The following is a 23,793-nucleotide window of genomic DNA, read 5'->3' on the forward strand; positions in this document are numbered from 1 at the left end:
TCCGGTTTTCAGTGAGGCGCCTATGCAACCCCTGACAACCGCTGATTTAGAGCCCCAGGCAACATCCGATTCACAAGCCGTGATTGCTAGGCCTCCACAACTTTTACCTTTAGGCCCTTCCGACTCCATGCCTGAAGGAGATTCCGGTGCAATTGAAACGCCTTCAGTTGCAGAAGGTGTCTTCAGACCGACTACACTCACTATTAAATCCTAAGCAAAACTGAAAACTCCTTTAAAAACAAGACTGTACAGCAGTCTTCAGTACAAGGCTCTATGCCTAAGAAACAGATGCTTAAGATGGCTGAAGACTTAATTACCCTAATCAGGGGTTCCCATCCCCCTCCTGATAAAAGGCCAAGGTAGGAGGATGACTACGCTTCCTCTGACCAGGTTTCAATTTCCTCAGACTCGTCTGAGGAACAGGAATATTCCTTTCCCCCTTATGAAGATTCTGATGCTGAAGAGTCTATCCCTTCTACATCTCCCCCAGAAGACTACTCTTTTGGGGAAACCTTACATACTATGAGGGAACATTTCCACTGGGAATGCCAGGATTACTCTGATTCTAAGAAAAGGCTCCGAGAGTTCCTTTTACTACCCCAGCACAGACCACTTGCTATTCCACCTGTGTTAGACATTGTGGATGATGTTTATTCAGAATCTAGCCTTAACCCAGATTCACTACCTCCTGCACCAGCCAAACCAGACAGATACTACAGAGTCCCTGACTCACACAAATTCCTGTATAAAAGCCCTGTTACTGACCCAGAAACCATTTCCCAGGGTCCCAAAGGGGTTAAGGCCTCTATTGCTAAAAATCCTGTGCCCTCTGAAAGGGATTCTAGAGCACTAGACAGATGGGGAAAGAAAGTATATACCTCAGCTACTCTAGCAATGAGGGCCTTAAATTCAGTTTCACATGCTGAAATATCAATAATATCTGATGTCTCAATTAAAACAAAAAATGCTCGCACATACAGAACAGCCTGATTACAAGGAAATGCAAGATTTGTTGCATTCAGCTGAACAAGTGGGAAAACATACTTTGCAATGTGAATTTGATTCATTGGAAGTTTCTTCTGGAGCAGCAGTGACAGGGTCTGTCATACGTAGGCATGCTTGGTTAAAAGAACAAACTTTACCTGATCATGTTAAAGCAAAGTTATTGGATGCACCTTTACAGCAGGATGTTTTATTTGGTGTAAAAGCAGAAGAAGTTTTAAAGAAAATGGAGGATAAGGCAAAATCTATGCAGACTGTAAAGGATTTTTTTACAGGTTCAACCCCCTTGTTTCAGCAGAAATTGGCCAACCAAAACTGGTCCTTTCCAGCTTCTGCCAGACCACAGAGGGGCAGATACATACGCCCAAGGGGCAGAGGCCAGCCACAAGGCTCTTACCAGCCTTGACAATGGGGGTGCCACAACCCAAAAAGGAACTACCAGAAGACAAACACAATGACTTACCCCTCAGACTAGGGGAAACTAGCACTTTTTGCAGACAATTGGCACATCATCACAAAAGACAAATGGGTTCTAAATATTGTATCTCAAGAATACAGATTCCGCTTTCACACTTTGCCAAGGATAAAAGGAATGCCAAACCTGCCACCAAATCAAAGGGCAGAAGCTCAAAAGCAAATTTCAGCTCTCATGGACATGAGAGCCATTCAAAGGTTCCTACACAGGAGCAACGACAAGGATTTTACTCAAGACTGTTTCTAGTTCCCCGAAAGGACAAAGCCTAGAGACCCATTCTGGACCTCTCAATTCTAAACACATACCTGGAAGTACCAAATTCAAGATGCTAACACTACAGCAACTTCTTCCCATGCCTGGCAAGAAGGCTTGGCTAGTAACGTTGGACCTCAGAGGCATACCTGCATGTCCCTATCAGACAGAATTGCAGAAGATACCTCCAATTTATTGCAGGTTCAACCCATTGCCAATTCTCTGCACTGCCCTTTGGCTTATCTACTGTGCCCAGGGTCTTCACAAAATGCCTGGCACCAGTAATTGCATACTGCAGACAAAGAGGGATTCATATATATCCATACCTGGACGACTGCCTTATTCAAGCAGAAAGCAAGGACATTCTATTAAAGCATCTGGCATTTGTCAAAAACCTACTAAGTTGCCTAGGGTGCACAGTAAACAAAAAGAAATCAAAACTAGTGCCCTCACAAGACATAATATTCCTGGGTGCCAGCTTAAATACAGCGGCCCAGATGGCTTAACTCATGCCAGACAAGCAAGGACAACTGACTCAATACTTCAAAATGATGGCAACAAAGACCCAACTTCCTGCAAGAAAAATTCTGCAGGCCTTGGTATTCATGGCATCTTGCATACTACTAATACCATTTGCAAAACTGCATATGAGGAAATTGCAATGGTATCTGAAAAGCGTATAGACTCAACACAGCCACAGCTTGGAAACAGTAATTCCACTCATTCCCTGCCTTGAACAGGAGTTTCTATGGTGGGCTTAGGCATGTCACCTCAACAAGGGTCAGCCTTTTACCTTACCCACAGCCAGGCAAACTATAACAACAGATGCATCGGATTATGCCTGGGGAGCACACATGGCAGGACAGTGTATTCAGGGCAAATGGTCTGCAAACCAAAGGCATCTACATATCAATCAAAATATGCTAGCTGTACAAAATGCCCTAACAGTTTAAGGATTTCCTACATCCAGGACCACTCCTAATAAAGACGGACAACACCACAGTGATGTGGTACATAAGCAAGGGGGCACACACTCCTACTCCCTATGCAGGCAAGCAATGACCTTGTGGAACACAGCACTGACCTACCAAGTTCAACTACAAGCACAATTCCTGCCAGGAAAGAAAAACACACTGGCAGACGATCTAAGCAGAAATATCATAGATCCTCATGAGTGGAAACTAGATCCACAAGTATTCACAATGATGACTCAAAAATGGGGGAGCCCAGACATAGATCTGTTTGCTTCCCCCCAAAACTACCAACTATGGAAATTCTGCACAAGGACAGACTACACACTAGCTTGGAAAGTGGATGCCTTCTCATTCATTTGGAAAACATTGACAGTGTATGCCTTTCCTCCACTGCCTCTTCGGGCAAAGGTGCTGCTGAAAGCCAGATTAGAGAGGCCACAAATAATACTCATTGCTCCAGACTGGCCACGCCAACACTGGTATCCAATACTAAGGAACATGGCTCAAGGCCCACCATGGATTTTTACCTACAATTCCCTCACCTGCTCACTCAGCAAAACAATCAGATTCTACACAGCCAGCTCAAGACTTTAAATCTGGCCGCATGGCAAATTGCCTAAACAACCAGTCAACACTTCTCTCTAAAGCTGTGATGGACATCATTCTGGAGGCCAGGAGGCCCAGCACCAGGAAAGTCTATTCAGACAAATGAAAAAGATTCTGCACCTGGAACCAGGCTAAAGGCCAAAATCTCATTGTCCCAAATATTCCTCAGATTCTTCAATATTTAACTGAGATGTTGCACAAAGGACTTTCCTTCTCATCTATTAAGACCCACGCCTCAGCTATTTCAGCTCAATACAACACTGATCCTCCTATATTTTCACATCCATTACTAAGACAGTTCCTCAGAGGGGCTAAGAACATAAGACCGCCCCAGAGAGCACCAATACCAACTTGGGATCTCAGCTTTGTTTTGGAAAAGCTTACACTTCTGCCCTTTGAACCAGCTTTCACAGTTGATCTACAGTTCCTATCATGGAAGACTGTCCTGCTGCTAGCAATAACTTCAGCAAGAAGAGTCTCAGAACTACAGGCCCTAATGGCAGTGGAGCCTTTCATCATTTTTCATCAAGACAGAGACTCTTTACGAACTAACCCTTTAGGGCATTCACAGGCAATTACGTTACTACTTGGATAAAACTAAGGCTTTCAGAAAATCTGACCAGCTCTTTGTATCCTATGCTGCAGGATCTCAAGGAAAAGCCATCTCAAAACAGACCATTTAAAAATGGATAGGACATTGTATCCGTTTCTGCTATACACACCATGGGAAATCTGTGCCTGGTAGCATCAGGCCCCATTCCACCAGGGCTACAGCAACATCAACAGCCTTCCTCAGAGGGGTACCAACCAAGGATATTTTGGAGGCTGCAACTTGGAGTTCAGTGCACACCTTCACCAAGCACTATCACTTACCTCTATACTGGCTTTGTCTCTGCAGTTCTGCAGGGCCTACTAGCCTCTCCAAACCCTGTTTAGTTCCACCACCCATCCTTAGCTTTGGGATTCAACCCAAGTGTGATGACTGCAGCAGTGTAACACGATGAACATAGTACAGTTTTGTGCCTACCATAAATGTAGATGTTCGAGTGTTCACACTGCTGCAGTCCAGGTTACCCTCGCTTCATCCCCTCTGAACTAGCTGGACTTATCTATACCTTTCTGTCCTATACAACCTCTGTGGTGTATTTGCTTGTGACTGAAGGTATTGTTTTATTTTTATATGTATATTTTTTTTATATAGCAATATGCATTGCCTACCTATTGGGGGCACCTGACATCTGGGGCAAGAAAAACCGAAGAAAATGGCGTCTGACGCATCTTGTATACCCCTGGTGCACTGACGTCGGAAGAAGCGACAGCAACCAACGCCGGACCAAGACTTAGAAACTCTGGCCGACTGCGGGACCGCCTGACAGCAGGATAACCTAAGTGTGATGACTGCAGCAGTGTGAACACTCGAACATCTACATTTATGGTAGGTACAAAACTGTACTTTTCCTCATATGACCAGGATTTACCCTTCTCTACCTATGAGGATTCTGATGCAGAGGACTCTGTTCCCACTGCTTCCCCTCCAGAGGATTTCTCTTTTGGTGAAGACTTGCATACTCTTAGGGAGCATTTTCGCTGGGAAAGCCAGGGTTACTCTGACTAAAAAGAGGCTTAGAGATTTCTTACTCATGCCCCAACACAGGCCTTTAGCTATCCCCCCTGTACTGGACATTGATTATGCCTTTTCGGAATCTAGCTTGGCCCCTGACTCTTTACCTCCTGCTCCCAGAAAACCTGATAGTTATTACAGGGTTCCTGACAATCACAAGTTCCTTTTTAAACATCCTACTGCGGATCCTGAGACCATTTCACAGAGACCCAAGGGCATTAAGGCTACTACTGCCAAAAATCCTACCCCCTCTGATGGAGATTCCAGGGCGCTGGATGAATGGGGTAAGAAGGTATACACTTCTGCAACCTTTGCCATTAGGGCCTTAAACTGCCAGTTTCATATGTTAAAGTATCAGCAGCATATTATTGGATTGCCTAAACAGAAATTGATGTTGATTCCTGACTGCTGAAAATAGATTTACAGGATTTAATGCATTCTGCTGAACAAGTTGGAAAACATACTTTGCAATGTGATTTTGATTCACTAGAGGAATCTTGCAGGGCTGCTGTCACTGGGTCTGTACTTAGAAGGCATGATTGGCTTAAGGAGCAAGCTAAATTGCTGGATGCTCCCTTAAACCAAGACTGCCTGTTCTGCAACAAAGCAGAATAAGTACTTAAAAAGATGGAGGAAAAAGCTAAATCTATGCAAACTGTTAAAGATTTCCTGCAAGTACAGTCTCCCAGATTTAGTAGGCATTGGCCCTCTAAAAATTTGGTCCTTTCCTGCCTCTTCCAGGCCTTTTCAGCATTTTGCAGGCAAAGAAATATCCAAATATATCCTTACCTGGATGATTGTCTAATTCAGGCAGAAAACCAGGACATATACTATTGAATCATCTGGCATTAGTACAGAAATTGCTAACTTCCCTGGAGTACACTATAAACAAAAATAAAACACATCTTGTACCCTGCCAACAAATTGTATTCCTGGGAGCAAACTTGAACACAACTTCCCAGATGGCTTTTCTCACGCCAGAAAAACGAGTTCATTTGACAGCCTACTTCAAACTACTGGCCACAAAGACCCATCTGTCTGCAAGAAAAATACTGCAAGCCCTGGGGTTCATGGCCTCCTGCATTCTACTAATTCCATATGCAAGACTGCATATGCAGAAACTACAGTGGTATCTAAAAAGCCTATGGTGTCGACATTCTCCGGATCTAGAAGCAATGTTTCCTATCATTCCTTGTCTACAGACAGAGTTCCTTTGGTGGGCAGACGCCAGTCAACAAAACAAGGGACTACCAATTCACTCTACCCCCTGCCGCCCAAACCCTAAGAGACTCATCAGACTATGCATGGGGGGCTCACTTGGCAGGGAAGTGCATTCAGGGCAAATGGAACCCAAGTCAAATGCACCTGCACATCCATCAGAAAGAAATGTTAGCTGTACAGAATGCTCTGACAGCCTTCAAGGACCACATCCTTCCAGGACAATTCATGGTAAAGACTGACAACACCACTGTTATGTGGTACGTAAACAAACAGGGGGGAACCCACTCATACCCTCTCTGCAGACTAGTCATGGCTCTGTGGAACACAGCCTTGAGTTACCAAGTGTACCTACAGGCTCAATTCCTGCCAGGAAAGCTAAACACATTGGCAGATGATCTAAGCAGAAATCTCATGGACCCACACGAGTGGAAACTGGAACCAAAGATATTCATGTTGAGAAACAAATGGGGGAGCCCAGATATAGACCTCTTTGCCTCCCCCTAGAACTACCAATTGAAAAAATTCTGCACAAGGACTCCCCACAAACAAGCTTGGAAAGTGGATTCCCTGTCCTTCACCTGGAAAACCCTATCAGTTTATGCCTTCCCCCTCTACCTCTCCTCTCCAAGGTACTACTAAAAATAAAACAGGACAAACCAGGGACGATACTGATTGCACCAGACTGGCCACGCCAGCACTGGTACCCCGTTTTGCGCAGTGTCACTGCTAGCACCATGGCACCTGCCTCAGACCCCTGTCCTGTCACAGCAGGAGGGCCACATTATGCACCCACAGCTTCAAACCCTGAACCTGGCAGCTTGGCTAATTACCTGATCTCTCCATTACCATCCCTCAGCAAGCAAGTGTTGGATGTTATTCTAGAGGCAAGGAGGCCTAGTACTAGAAGATCCTATGCTGAAAAATGGAAAAGATTATGTTCCTGGAACCAAACTCTGGGGATGGGCACAGCAGCGCCCAATTTACCTCAGATTCTTCAATACGTAACTGAGATGCTGCACAAGGGCCTTTCATTTTCCTCAATCAAAATTCATGCCTCGGTCATTTCAGCTCATCACAACACAGAACCACCCCTCTTCTCTCATCCTCTGCTGAAGCAGTTCCTCAGAGGGGCCAAAAACTTAAGACCACCCAGGAGATCCCCTACTCCAGCCTGGGACCTTAACTTTGTATTGGAAAAACTCACTCTACCTCCTTTTGAGCCAGCTGCAAGTGCTGAGTTGAAATTTCTTTCTTGGAAAACAGCCTTAATTTTATCCATCACTTCAGCTAGAAGGGTGTCTGAATTACAGGCCCTCATGGCAGTGGAGCCTTTCATCATTTTTCATGCGGATAGGGTGTCCCTCAGGACCAATCCCTCATTCATGCCCAAAGTGGTATCCAGTGTGGCCCTTAATCAGTCCATTCATTTGCCAACCTTCTTTTCTAATCCACAGAACAAAGGAGAGAGAATTATTCACTCCTTAGATGTGCACAGACAACTTAGATTTTATTTGGACAGGACTAAACCTCTCAGGAAATTTGAACAACTGCTGGTTGCATTTGTTGCAGGGGCAGAGGGGAAGGCCATCTCAAAGCAAACCATTTCTAAATGGATAGGCCATTGCATTAATTTCTGCTGTAAGCACCGTGGAAAGCCTACCCCACAGGGTTATTAGACCACATTCTACCAGAGCTGCATCTACAGCTTTTCTCAGAGGTGTCCCTACCAGGGACATCCTAGAAGCTGCTACCTGGAGTTCTGTACATACCTTCACCAAGCATTACCATTTGCCAATTTTCTCTAAATCCAGAGCAGGCTTTGCCACTGCAGTCTTTCAGGGCCTTATAGCTTGTCCTAATGCTATTGAATTTCCTCCTCCCATCCTTAGCTTTGGGAATCGACCCAAATTTGATGACTGCAACAGTGAAACACGAAGAACATAGTACAGTTGTGTACACTATAAATGTAGATGTTCGAGTGTATTCACTGTTGCAGTCCTAGATGTCCTTCAAGGATGCATCTGCAGTCCTTACAAATGGGTTGTCCTGTCGTCAGGCAGCCCCTCGGTCGGCCGGATTCCAAAGTCTGGGTCCGGCTTCGGCTGGTGTCGCACTTCACCCAACGTCATCGCTGCAGTTTTTCGGGTATAAAGGCATCAGCCGACGCCATTTTCCTCAGTCTTTCTTGCCGCGTGGCGCCCGAAGCAGAAGCTGTTCGCAAGTGCCGGTCGGTCAGATCCAGAGATTACTACTACCGAATACTACTTCGAAGACTTCTAAAAAGCTGAGTACCGCGTTGGGGACTCTTTCTTGCCGCAGCCGATGTCAGAGAAAGTGAATAACTGTTTATCTTGTGGGAAACAAATACCTCATAAAGATTTCCACTCCTACTGTATACATTGTTTAGGCCCAGACCACGACGTAGCAGCTTGTCTAGCCTGTGCTTCTTTTAACCGACGGACGCTTAGACGTCGGTCGGAGTTTGCTGAACAGATTTTCGGCTCTGATTTTGCCTATATTATGCCGTCGGATCCTCCGACAACGCAAATTTCCAAAAAACGAAAAGAAAAGGACAGACACTTGCGGTCCGCGGTTTCGGCCGAAACCGCGATACGCGAGTGTCTCGGTTTCGGCCGAAACCGAGCAAGCGGTTCTTTCTTCAGCCGAAACCATGCCTTCTACTGAGGCCTCCTCTAACCTGGTAGAATCGGCTTCTGAAATCCAGCCTTCTGTTGCGGTTTCTCAGGAATTATCAGACACAATTCCCCTGGATATTTCAACCCCTGCACGTGGAGCTGCTAGGCCTCCTGCAGCCATGTCTATTAAGGCCTTTGCCAGGGCTAAAGCAGCCAAAGCTTCAAAAACTGTGCCTGCCAAACCCCCCTCACACAGGCCCAGCACTAGCTCTCATATGCTTTCTTTGGCTGAGGATCTAATTTCTTTAATTCGTGGATCCCAGCCTCATCCAGACAGGTCTTCTCCCACCTCCAGAAAAGAGACCTAGAGCAGAGCCCCCTGAACCAGTATCCACTGATGATTCCTCTGATGACTCAGAACACACAGACCCTCCTGAGGCTTCTTATTCTCCTTACGAAGACTCTGATGCGGAAGAGTCCATTCCTTCAGCCTCTCCACCTGAGGAATTTTCCTTTGGGGAAACCTTGCATGCTATGAGGGAACAATTTCAGTGGCAGGGCCAAGATTTCTCAGACTCCAGAAAAAGGCTTAGAACCTTTCTACATTTGCCACAACATAGGCCTTTAGCTATACCTCCAGTTCTTTCTGTTGTAGATGATGCATTTAATGATGCTTGCACTGCTCCTGATTCATTACCTCCGGCTCCTGCTAAGCCCGATAGGTTCTACAGGGTCCCGGACACTCATCACCATTTATATAAGGCTCCTTTTGCAGATCCAGAGACTATCTCCCAGGGCCCTAAAGCTGTAGCAGCTACTTCTACTAAAAACCCCCTCTGAAAGGGAATCCAGGTCCTTAGAGATGGGGTAAAAGTTTACACTTCTGCTACCTTGTCAGCTAGGGCTTTGAACTGCCAATTTCATATGATTCAATATCAAGAGTTTATGCTTGACCAGTTAACTAAAAAGCTGTCCTCTGAAGAATCTTTAGATAAAAAAAAAAATATGTTCAGGAAATGGTACATAACATACAGCAGGTTAGTAACCATTCTTTAAAATGTGGCTATGATGCACTGGAGGCTTCCTTTAGATCAGCCATGACTGGCACAGTTATCAGGAGACATGCATGGTTGAAAGAACAGGCATTACCAGACCATGTCAAATCAAAGCTTTTGGATGCACCCATGGACAAGGTCAATTTATTTGGTTCCCCTGCTCAGCAGGTACTAAAAAAGATGGAAGAGAAGGCGAAATCTGTACAAACGGTGAAAGATTTCTTACAGGTTCAACCTCCAAGGTTTAGCAGGAACTGGCCCTCCAAGAATTGGTCCTTTCCGGACTCCTCTAAGACTCAGAGAGGCAGGAATAGGCGTTCTAGAGGCAGAAACCAATCCAGGGGGGCCTACAGGGGACGCCAATGGCAAGGTAATAACCAGCGAGGCACGGACGCAGCCACCACCACTACAACAACACAATCACAGTGACTTAACAGTGGCACCGCCTACCAGGGAACAACTAGAAGCACCCTTAGGCGGAAAGCTAACCTTATTTTCAAAAAACTGGCATTGCATCGCAAGGGAAAAATGGATTTTGCAAACTATAGACCAAGGTTACAGGTTCCATTTCCATACTCTACCAGGAAAGAGAGGAATGCCAAACCTACCACATACTCAAAGGACAGAAGCTCTAAAGCAAATATCTCAGCTATTAAGAATGAGAGCTGTGGAAAAGGTACCATCTATGGAGCAAGGAAAGGGATTTTACTCCAGACTCTTCCTGGTACCAAGAAAAGAAAACAAATGGAGACCCATTCTAGACCTGTCCGCTTTAAACACATTCCTTATTGTTCCAAAATTCAAAATGCTGACCCTACAGCAGCTTCTTCCCATGCTGGGCAAGGAGTCTTGGCTGGTAACTCTAGATCTCAAGGAGGCATACCTGCACGTCCCCATAAGACCAATTTGCAGAAGATACCTCAGATTTCTTGCAGGATCAGAGCATTATCAATTTTCAGCATTGCCCTTTGGCGTATCTACTGCGCCCAGAGTGTTCACGAAATGCCTGGCATCAGTAATTGCTCATTGCAGACTTCAGGGGATCCAAATTTATCCCTACCTGGACAACTGCCTGATACAAGCGGACAACAAAAGCAAGCTAACAGAAGACTTACAAAGAGTCATTTACCTGCTGTAAGCCTTGGGATATACAGTCAGTATAAAAAAGTCAAGGCTGATTCCATCCCAAAGAATAACCTTTCTGGGTGCAGAGCTGGACACATCAAAACAAATGGCATTCCTAACTGCAGAAAAGAAAGTGCAACTACCTCTCTACTTCTTGGCATTAACAAAGCAGAACCATCTAACTGCAAGAAAAGTACTGCAAGCTCTAGGCTTCATGGCATCCTGCATAATTCTGATCCCTCATGCCAGACTGCATATGAGAAAGCTACAGTGGTACCTAAAGAATTTGTGGTCCCAACACAAGCACAGCCTAGAAACCAAAATTCCAATAATCCTATGCCTGAAACAAGAGTTCCTATGGTGGGCTCAGGCCTGTCAATCAAACACAGGATTGCCCTTCTGCAACAGCCAACCAAGCCAAACCATCACGACAGATGCCTCAGACCTCGGTTGGGGGGCACACATGCTGGGCAAGTGCATACAAGGCTTATGGACTCAAGACCAGCTGCGCCTACACATAAATCTAAAGGAAATGCTGGCAGTAAAATTGGCAATCCAGTCATTCAGACCATTTCTCCAAGAAGGTCAGTTGATAAGGACAGACAACACCACAGTTATGTGGTACATCAACAAACAGGGAGGCACCCATTCATATCCTCTATGCCGGCTGGCACTGGACCCATGGGATGTGGCCCTGAGCTACAACATTCAGTTACAAGCAATTTTTGTACCGGGAAAAGAAAACATTCTAGCAGACATATTAAGCAGAACTACCACAGATGCCCACGAATGGATGCTTCATCCGGACATCTTCAAAGCCATCACAAGAGAATGGGGATTACCACAAATAGACTTGTTTGCATCCCCACTCAATCACCAGCTGAAGAAATTCTGCACAAGGACGTACCACCCACTTGCTTGGAAGGTGGACTCCCTATCTTTCAGTTGGAAAAACCTGACAGCATATGCATTCCCACCACTTCCTTTGATGCACAAGGTGCTTCTGAAGATCAAAGAGGACCGTCCAAGGATCGTTCTGATAGCTCCAGACTGGCCAAGACAACATTGGTACCCATTGCTGAGGAGCATGTCTCGGGAACAAATATGGACACTACCCCTGATCCCATTACTGTTAACACAGAACAACTACAACATCCTGCATCCAAACCTGAAAACTCTGCAGCTAACTGCCTGGAACATTACATAACAGCAATTAACCCAAATTTATCCCAAAGGGTTAAAGACATAATCCTGGAGGCTCGCAGACCTTCAACAAGAAAGAATTATGCAGCAAAATGGAAAAGATATCTCATTTGGAGTACTGCAAAGGAGAAGATGTGACACTGGTAAACATAGCCAACATCCTGGAGTACTTGGCAGAGCTCTTCCACACAGGCCTGTCCTATTCTTCCATCAAGATACATGCATCAGCTATTTCAGCAGAATACAGCTTGGATCCTCCTGTCTTCTCTCATCCCCTGCTCAGACAGTTTCTGAGAGGAATTAAAAATGTAAAACCTCCCAGGAAACCACCATTGCCAGCATGGGACTTGAACTTTGTGCTAGAAAATTGACACTTCCCTTTCGAGCCAGCAGCAACAGCAGAATTACAATACTTATCCTGGAAGACTGCTTTCCTGCTGGCAATAACTTCAGCTAGAAGGGTCTCTGAACTACAGGCATTAATGGCAGTGCAACCCTTCCTGATCTTCCATCAAGATAGTGTCCATGAGAACAAATCCTACATTTATGCCTAAGGTGGTATCCAGAGTGTCATTAAATCAGGCTACCCACCTACCTACATTCTTCCCAAACCCACAGAACAGGGGAGAAAGACTCTTGCATACCTTGGATGTACACAGACAATTACGCTACTACCTGGACAGGACTAAGTCCAATATAAAAACTGACCAGCTTCTGGTAGCATATGCCACAGGAAAGGAAGGAAAACCAATTTCAAAACAGACAATCTCCAAATGGATAGGAAATTGCATTAGATTTTGTTACTCCTACCATGGAAAGAAAACTCCAGAGAACATCAGGCCTCACTCCACAAGGGCTACAGCCACTACCACAGCTTTCTTACGAGGAGTGGCTACCAAGGACATTATAGAGGCTGCTACTTGGACCTCCGTGCATACATTTGCCAAGCATTACAATTTACCTTTATACTCTAGATCCCGAGCAGGTTTTGCCACTGCTGTTTTGCAAGGGATCCTAGCTACACCATAATCTCTACTCTTTCCTCCTCCCCTTGTTTAGCTATGGTATTCTACCCATTTGTAAGTACTGCAGATGCATCCTTGAAGGACATAGTACAGTTTTGTACCTACCATAAATGTAGATGTCCGATAGGAATGCATCTGCAGTCAGGATTATCCACCCACCTTCCCCTCTGAGGTACTCCTAGGGTATTTGCCATCCTTCAGCTAGCTTGGGGGGGATCTATTATGGTGTATTTGTTTGTATATATGTACATACATGCTTATTTTATGTGTTTGCTCTCTACTATTTGGAGACATTGGCATTTATCCAAATTTAGCCATCCAAGAGGGCACCTGGCATCTGGGGCAAGAAACACTGAGGAAAATGGCGTCGGCTGATGCCTTTATACCCGAAAAACTGCAGTGATGACGTCGGGTGAAGTGCGACACCAGCCGAAGCCAGACCCAGACTTTGGAATCCGACCGACCGAGGGGCTGCCTGACGACAGGACAACCCATTTGTAAGGACTGCAGATGCATTCCTATCGGACATCTACATTTATGGTAGGTACAAAACTGTACTTTACCCTCCCTCCAACCCCCTGACTTCTATTGGCTATACCTCTATTCTTGCTTAATATGTTTAAAGCTTTTTGGTGTATTTGCTTTTTTGTTGGAGGTGTAACCTTATATATATAATTGCTTCCCATTTATGGGGGCACCTGACATCTGGGACAAGAAAAACTGATGTAGTGGCGTTGGCTGCATGCTTTATACCCCTGACTACCTGACGTCATGGAAGATGGGACAGCAACCGACACAGGACCCAAGACTTTGTTAATCAGGCCGAGTGAGGACTACTGCAAGCAGATAACACAAATTGTTATGACTGCAACAGTGAATACAGTCTTAACATCTACATTGATGGTAAGTGCACACAACTGTACTTTTTTATCCTTGCAAGTTAATCATTCCTTCCTCTGGATCATGACAGCTGTTAAGTATGAATAACCTCCTTCATAGAATTTAGCGTTTCAGAAATGAAATTCCAAGCTTCAGAAATGAATCAGTTTCCAGTTATGCAGATATTTGTTCTATAAAATGAATCCGTTATATATGCAGTGAGTGGATGAAGCTGCAAATACATTGATCATAGAAGAAACAGATTCTGACAGCAAGTAAGGGACTACGCTTAGAAAAAGTAGTGCTTTTCCCCAAAGGTTACATACAAAGAAGCACCACAAAACTGGCCTCTTGAAAGAATGTGTTTGCTAATAAACAGCTTGTGATTCATCTTGGTCTGTTTGCACTTACCAGTTACACAAACAAAAAACTCTGACTTGAGAAACGCCAAACTGTTTAATAAAATACAAAATGCAAAGCTTTTGAATAAAATCCCTTATTCAGTCCAAGTAATGTAAAAATGGCTTGGCTGAAACAAAACATTATATCATGTAAACAAGATATAAACATGGTAAAATGTGGAGAAAGCATCTTATGACTACACTAATATATTACATAAAAACAAATATCTGTATTAAACAATGTGTTATAATACCTACTAATGCATCATTAATAGAGCTTGACATCCTGTCATAAATGTGAAACTAAACTCATCACGATATCATAAGGGCATGGCAAAAGCAAAAAAACACAAAAACGTGCACCTGAACAATCAGTACTGAACAAATATAATATAATATATTAGTTGGATATTTACACGTATAATAATTATAGTAGCATTTATAGATAGGTTATGTAAGTTTTAATTATACAAGACAATCATCTCCTGCTGGACATAACTTTTGTTAGTTGTAAAATAATTCTGAACACATTTCAAACTGTTTTTGTAATACCAGCCCAGTTTGGCAGAGTTTAGTTGTGTGGCAACATTCTTATTACTAGAAATCTTATTGCGATACATTATCCTGTACTATCAGTTTACTATGCCGCTGGTGGTCTCTTCTCTGACTTGATGGATAATTACTCTTTAATGAAATCCAAAAGCATCTTTAAAAAAAACAGCAAAACGAAATAAAAATATACCTCACGCCTAGGGTTAGTGATTTTGTCAGGGCTCTCTTTGGCCTGTAGACCACTTACCTTTTGTCACATTTCCCTCTAACCTAGACTTGCCATTCACTTTACCACAGGGTTTAGACACATCCTTCAGGGGCTATTCCAGTACCTGGTGCAGGTATGGAGGAACTGCACCCTTTAGGTGCAGGAATAGTCAGGGTAATAGACCCCTTGCCAGCAATAATATTCTGTCCCCAAATATTTTATCTAGTAGTGAAGTTCACATGAAAAAGAAACCAAAGCTTCATCATGCAACTGATAATTTGATTATAGCTGCTGGTAATCTGATCGTAGCTGTTTATAAGGCTGATGTGGTTTCCTTGGCTGTCATTCTTCTGTGGAAAGCTAATTCTGATGGTTGTGTGCCCATACATGGCTCTAGTGCTAGTTTGGCTAGAGACTTTTCTGTTCTTTCAGAGAATGATGAGGGGTCTGAGGACAGTGGTGATTTCCTAGTCAACATGGAATCCAGTCATTCTGATTCTTCAAAAGTTGAACCTGAGCTTAAATCCAAGCAAGTGTTCCCTTTTCAGATGATTGCCAGGTTTAGTGATGTTTTCATTTGGTAGCAGTAGGAAGTTACCTCAGAGCTAGGCAGGGAATATTACCTTACGGAGGGCAAGATTCCCAGTTCTGCAGCTGCCCCCCCCCCCTTCTCTTCTCAACCATGGAAGATGTTTGTAAAACTGCAGGACACCAGTATCTATTTCAGCAGTCCATAAAAAGACTTGGAGAAAATCCTCTAATATGACAGGTCTCTCTTCTCTTTTAACTGGTGACTTGGCTGTAGTCTCCCCAGTTGTATGCTCAGGCAAAAAGTATTTGGCTTAATCTAGTCCAGTGCCCTCAGATAAAAAGTGAAAATAGTTAAATTTTAGGGCAAAAAGATATCTGTCTACTAATCTAGCCTTTAGAATGATAAATTATCAAGGTTATATGAGAATTTATTTTACAATGTACATACAGTTTTTGGATGATGTTGCTGAATCCTTATCTGCAGAAGTTTTGTATGACCAGAGTTGGTCCTAATTTAACTCGGAATTCAAAACATGCTCGGTGAGGTGTACTTGATAGTGCAGATACAGTCCCAAGAAATGTTGCTTATTCTGCAGTATTGTACTTTGGTACTTGACCAGAACTTCTCTGATAATGTAAAACCCAATTTTTTGAATGCACCTTTAAGTTCTGGATTGGTGTTTGCTTCCTCTGTTACACAGATACTCACAGTGGGGTGATAGAGACAAATTAATGCATAGGGTATCTAAGATGTTTCACATACCTATGTTCTCCCCAAACAGGGTGCCTTCCCAAAGGGCAGAATGAAAAAAATGTCAGGTATTCCATATAAAATGGCAGGAGGATAATTCTTAGAAACCAAACAAGGGATCTGAAGTAGGTGACTTCACTTGATCATCAACCTGTGGGTATTCTGATCTGATCGGATCCGTGACTTCAGCTTCACCAGCATCTGCTCTGAGATCCAAGCTCCTCCCCTTACCCATAATATCTGTCCACCCCCTTCCTTCAGATCTCATTTGCCGTGGCTTGCCTAAGCATTGTGATCTCTGAGCTCCAGGCGTGGTGAGTGATTTTCGATAGGTTTTGTACCTTTTGGGATAGGGTTAGGTAGGTTTTTCTTACCTTGTCCTTCCTCACCTTCATTGTTGCGTCGTGTTCTACTAAAAGTTAAAACTTAGAAAGTTTTAAAGTTCTTGTAAGTGTTGTCAGTTTGGGGCCTTGTTTTATCATGGCCGATCAGCAGAAGCTGGTGTTTTGTAAGTGCACTGAGTGTGGCCACAAGTTGTCCCCTGCGGACGGCCGTACTGTGTGTGTAGTTTGCTTGGGGGTTCCCTATCTTTCTTTTGCTTGCACTATTTGTGCAGAGTTTAACCCCAGGGCCCTGTAGGACCATGGGGCAAAGTTGGTATTGAAGAGACTTGTCCCTGTTATGGAGGCGGCTGTCTGCTTCGTCTACAGTCACAGCTGTGACCGTATCTTCCTCTGCTACTCTGTCTTCCCCTCCTTCCCAGGTCTGGACTCAACCTACTGCTAAGAGGTCTGCGGATAGGGAGCACAACAAGGATAGAGAAAAGAAAAGGCAGAAGAAAGATATGGAAAAGATTGAGATCCCCGGAGCAGTCTGATCCGGCAGGTCCTCCTCACAAACAACCAAGCATGTCCAGGCCTAGCTCTCCCCAGCTCCATTCACCTAGATTTTCATCTGAGCTGGAGGAGCCTAGATCTTCTTCTAGGGCCTCCGTACATCAGCCCTCCTGGCCAGTGTCGATGGCCTCGTTGTGCTCCACCAGAAGCTTGAGTGAGGCAGACATGGACAAAATGATGCGAAGGTTTATTTGCACCCAGATTCAGATGGGGGTCTTGCCAGCCCTGTCTCCCACTGGAGTGGGAAGCTCTCTTCCCTTTTTCACCCCAATAACTCCTCCTCCAGTCCGACACCTGGTATCGGAGTCTTTGGATCTGAGAGGTCCCAGAGTCAGGATCGGCGCCGATGGTACCCAGTACTTCGACGTCTGCCATGACCTTGAACGTGTTGGATCAGATTAGTTCAGATCCAAGTTGAGCCAAAGCCTGGACATCGGATCCGATGGGTTGGGTTTTTCTCCGGTGGCGCTGACCTTGTCATGGCCCTCTCCTAGGTTTCGCTGCTCTGGCGGGCTCGGCTCCAATCCTCCCGTCGGATCCGGAGAGAGCAGCTTCTTCAGCTTCTCCCTCAGCCTTCGATGTGGTGGAAAGGGTTCTCGCCAGCAGATCAAGACCCCTGACCATCTCCTCTGATTCTGCCCCAACTCTCTCAGCTCTGGGTGCGCCTTCTGCCATTTTGCCCATTCAAGGACAGCCCATTCTCTGTGGCCCAGACATTTCCACTTGAGGAATATCTGGCAGTTTGCGAGTCTCCTTTAGAGAGTCCCACTGAAGTGATTCTTCACAAATGAACACGTAAAAGGGGGCACCTGGACTCCTCCCCAGAGTCCTTCACGGAGGATACCAATTTGGAGGAAGGAGAAGGTTCTCCCAGATCACCCCCGACTATGTCTCCTGCTCCAGTGGGGGGGGGGGGTCCACCCACAAACCTTCCTCTGACGACTTGGTGTTTCTGGAGGCCTTCGGCATGGGCCTGTCTACTTCTTAGGCCCCCCCGCGGATCCCTTGGTGGACCTTACCACCAGGGAATGGAAGGAACCGGACACCATGGAGCCAATCCCGAAACTTCCTGACAGAATTCTGAGTCCAGGAGTCTGCGAGGGCCAAAGAAGATGTGGTTCTGGAAGTCTTAGTATTCCCGGGACACTCAGGACTCATCTTCCCCTAGAGGCAGAGGGGGACCAGACAGATGCCAGCCCAGAGGCAGAGGGGGTCCGAGAAATTTTGGGTCTCAAGAACCATTCTCTGACAAGCCCACACAGCAGCCCTGAGGAGTTGCCCGACTGTTCTGCTCTGGAGGCAGTCTAGGGTAATTTGTCGTTGCACCTAGTGGCATGGGAGTCCATATCAACAAACTTGTTGGGTGCTTCACATCATCTTTCTTGTTCCTCCCATTCCCCCAAAACACCTCCCGGACATTCCACCAGCGCACAGGGAGGTGGCAGTGCAAGAAATAAACAAGTCATCCAGACCGTCCCCAGAGATCAGTCCGGATTAGGCATCTATTCCAGGTTCTTTTTGGTGCCAAAAAATATGGGGGACCTAAGACTGATTTTCTATCTTTCCACCCTGAACCTGTCAGTTGCCAAAGAAAAGTTCCAAATGGTTACATTACAATCCACCCTGCCTTAACTGCAGGAGAACGACTGGATGTGCTCCATAGACCTCCAAGATGTGTACTAGCATATAAAGATGCAAAGACGCTCCAGGAGGTTCCTCCTCTTTCGGCTAGGGGCCAGTCATTATCCGTTTCGAGCCCTACCCTTCAGCCTCACCCACAGCCCCCAGGGTGTTCACCAAGGTCATGGCAATAGTAACGGCTCACCTGAGACTCTAGGGAATACAGGTCTTTTCCATACCTGGACGATTGGCTCCTTGCTGCTTCCACCAAGCGTCTACTTTGTCAGGCCAGGGACTATTTCCTGAAATTGTCAGACTTCCTGGAAATCACAGTCAACACAGCCAAGTCTTCTCTGGATCCAGTCCAGGTTTTGGACAACTTTGGAGCAAGGATAGGTATGTTTTGTAAACCAAAGTTTTTCTAACCCCAGAGAGAGTTCGAAGCTTAAGACTCCATGTGTCTCTGCTTTTTCAGTTTCTACTTCCTTCAGCCGAGGTGGTTTTATGAGCCCTAGGTTCCATGGCAGCCACCATTACTCTTCTTCCCTATGCTCGTCTGGCATATGCAGGTACTACAGGGGACATTGGCAGTCCAATGGTCATTTTTAGATCTGCCGTTGACACCCCCAGTTCGTATAAGCAACGACTACAAGAAGTCCTTCCTCTGGTGGGTACACTCATCGGAACTAGTCAAGGGATGAACATTTATTCCTGCCCCTCCCAAGCCACGGTGACCACGGACACTTCCCAACTGGGGGGATGGGGGCATTGCTCGGGCAGGACAGTCCAAGGCACGTGATCCCTGAACAAGACCAAATTGCATATCAGTGTTCTAGAGATAAGGGTGGTCTTGTTAGTGTTGCAGGCTCTTCATGCCGTTCTTCCTCTGGGAACTATTGCTGTTCAGACAGACATGTTAGTAGTCTGGCACATCAACAAGCAAGGAGGAACCAGATCTTGCCCCCTTTGTCATGAGGCCATGAGAGTGTGGGAATAGATTATCTCCAACAGCCATTTTCTGATAGCAACACACATTCTGGGTCAATCCAACATGTTGGCAGACAAACTGAGCAGGACTATCCTGATGCCTTACGAAAGGTCTCTGAATCCTTCTGTAGCGGAGCAGAGCTTCCTTGAGTGGGGTCAGCCTTGCTGCAGTCTCTTTGCATCTCCTTCCAAGAGAAGTGCAGCGAGTTCTTCACTCTGATCTCCCCACAGGGGGAGCCCCCCCAGGGACGCCCTGTTCCATGCTTGGTCTCCCGGTCTTCTCTGTGCTTACCCCCCCATTACCTCTCATGGAAGGCTCACAGGTTGGGGAGCAAAAGTAATCCTCATTGCCCCATTCTGGCCTTGCCAAGTCTGGTTTCCCTTCCTCTGGTCTCATCTGGTAGTTTTTCCATGGATCTTGGATCCAATACCAGATCTCATCTCGCACCCCTCGAGGGTCCCTCGCCCAAATCTGGCCAGTCTGAAGCTTACGGCTTGGTTCCCTTGATTTGCTAGGACTCCTGGACTTTCTTCTCCGGTCAAGACTATTCTGGTGGCAGCTCATAAATCGTCCACCAGAAAGCTATACCATAGCAAATGGAAGCATTTTTCTATCTGGGCTTCTTAAAGAGATTTGGACCCTTTCACAGCACCTGTCCCTGCAGTTCGAGGTTTTGGTGTACGTTTTCCAGCACGGTGCTAGCTCATCTACAGTGAAAGTTCAACTGGCTACCATTTCCAATTTTCATATAGGTGAGAACATGGCTTCACTAGCCTCTTCCAGACTTTGCAAAATCTTTATTAAAGGAAGGTACCTTTCTTTTAAGATCTCCGGTTAAAGATCCTACTCCCCCCCTCCCCCCCGGGACCTTACCCTAGTTTTACAAGCTTTAGTTGCTCCACCTTTTTAGCCGGCTGCTTCTGTGGATCTGAAATTCTTATCTGGGAAGACCGCCTTTTTAGTGGCCATCACCTCGGCTAGGAGGGTGTCAGAACTCCAGGCATTATCTGTTAAACATCCATACCTGATTTTCCATAAGGACACAGTTTCACTCCGTACTAATCCTTCTTTTCTGCCAAAAGTGGCCTCTGAAACTAATATCAATCAGACAGTCAATTTTACCTGTCTTTCCAAACTTTCAGACCAGGGGTGAATATAAATTGCATTTGTGAGACTTAGACAGCTACATTTCTGTTTACATAGGACTAAGGCTTTTCACAGATCTGACCAACTGTTTTGTGTCTTTTTTTACACCTTTTCTGGGCAAACAGATCTCTAAAGTAACTATTGCCAGATGGATTTCTTCCTGCATTCTTCAGGTTTATAAAGACAGGGGCATGTTACCTCCAGGACAAATCAAAGCTCATTCTACCAGGTCCATGGCTACGTCGGCAGGCTTTTGGTCCAGAGTGTCTTTGGACAATATTTGTTCAGCGGCTACCTGGTCCTCATCTCACACCTTCATTTCTCATTACAAACTGGACATGATATTTAGAGGGAGAGCATCCTTTGGCTCTGCAGTCCTCCGGAATATCCTTCCATGAGGGCCACCCAAGTGTCCCACAGGTTGATGATCAAATGAAGTCAACTACTTCAGATAAAGAAGTTGTGTACTCACCAAAACGTTCCCTCCCTCCCTCCTTCCCCCTGTCCTTTTCATGATGTTTCTACTTTGTTAGACAGGGAAAGCACCTTGGTGGTTCCCCTGTACTTCTTATTAGTCATAACTATTGGGGTCAGGTTTTTGTTTATGGTACAGCAAATGCGATCTGAGGGAAGGAAGGAGATGGAGGGGTATTGTGGGTAAGGGGAGGATCTTTGAGCTCTGAGCATATGCTGATGATGTTGCCGTCTCGGATCTGATCAGATCAGAATACCCACAGGTTGATGACAAATGAAGCCAAACTACAAAGGATGGAATGTTATGGTGAGTTACATAACTTCTTTTTTCCTTTCCAAACAAAAAAGTGAATCTGGTGCAAAGGAATTACTATGCTGAGCCACAGAGCACCCAGACCTCCCTCCTTCCCTTTCTTTTATTCCATCATCCCCTGGCTGTCTCTCAACCCTGCAGCCTGGCTGCAGTTCTCCGATAAATGGATTCTGAGAAAATTTCAGAGAGTATGCATGGCAGTGGATAGAAAATCCCTCTCCCTTTCAGGCGAATTCCCGCAGCCACCAGACCAGACAGAGCTGTTTCCTCCAGTGCTCCATTACATGGTTGAAGTGCCTGGGATGCACAAAGGCAAAGGATTTTACACCAGAATATTTTTGATACAAAAAGGAGCACTCATGGAGACCATTGCTAGATTTTTTGTTTCTAAACACCTTTGAAAAACTTCTGAAATTCAAAATGCTCACCTTACAGTCGGTCCTAGCATTGCTTCCAGAGCACTGTTTCATAGTGACTCCTGATCACAACGACTCTTGTCATTCCAGTTGCTTTGAGTTTCAGGAAATGTTTGAGATTTGTTGGATTTGGCTTACATTATGTTTCCTGCATTACCCTTTGGGATTTTACTGCACCTTGTGTTTACAAAGTGTCTGTCAACAGTGGTTGCCTATTGCAGAACTCGAGGCATCCACATTTTACCTTATTTAGACTTTCTGACTTTTGCAGCTGTACATCCTGGTGCTTGGAGCACTTAGATTGCATCTCTCCTTTCTCACCTGGTCTTCAAACTGAACCTTCAAAAGTCCTTCCTCACACCCTCTCAATGAATTGTTTTCCTGATATGTTTGAACGACACAGTAAAAAAGATGATCTTCCTGCCAGAAGACAAAGTTCTGACTTAGCAGGGTATTTTCTTGTATTTCTCTCTTCTAGACATGGTATCAGCAAGTAAATTCCTCAAAATTGGCCTCATGGAATTGATTATCCTCATGATACCACTAGCCAGACTATGCTTGAGGAAAATTCAGCGGTACTTGAATTGTTGGACCCAGCACCTTTATTCCTTGGATTTCCAGGTACTAGTACTGGGATTTGTGAAACAAGAACTGCAGTGGGAGAGGGATTAATTGTCTCTGAATCCAGGACTCCCTTTCTCTCTTCAGACCCCAGTACAGTCTGTCCAGACTGACACTCTTAAGATTTTCCATGGAGAGCAATGTCCATGGGAGTTCAAGTACAAGGCTTGTGGAGGACATGCCAAAGCACACAAAAGATATTGGCAGTGATTCGTGCCTTAAAAAAACACTCCTCAGACTAAATAGCCAACTAAGAGGGCTAATTAGATCAAACAAAGCCAACTTTGTGGTTAAGATAGTTGAAAAAGGCCTTATGGTTATCTTTCACTTAGGAGACGATCAGAAACCTCAGGGACAGCACACACCAATGTGCTGATCTGGTGGTTAATGATACCACATTCACTGAGACTGGTGATGTAGCAAGCCTGGTAGCGGCCAAATTCAGTTCCAACTTTACTACCCTTTCACCCCCCAGCCATCCCCTGAGAAAATATCCTGAAACATAACCCCGCCAACTGTGAGTAAGTAACATGTCCTGGCTACACTTGCTAAAGCCAAGAACACAGCCTCAGTAACATTCCTGGATACATCCTGAACAGTGAAATGAGACTTACCAGGACCCCTGGAGTTGCAATTTAACTGTAGTCTTAAAACAAGTTTTTGTGCAAAGAGCATGAAGGACTGGCCAGAGCAATCTATGACCATTCCAGTTAAGTATTGTAACAAACTTAGAGCTATGCATAAACCCCTTTATAACACTCTGGATAGGTAGATGACTCATGGATAGGGGCCCAGGGGGGGG

Source organism: Protopterus annectens, chromosome 7.part1 (assembly GCF_019279795.1).
Source record: "Protopterus annectens isolate FY-2018-M chromosome 7.part1, PAN1.0, whole genome shotgun sequence".
Classification (NCBI taxonomy): Eukaryota; Metazoa; Chordata; order Ceratodontiformes; family Protopteridae; genus Protopterus; species Protopterus annectens.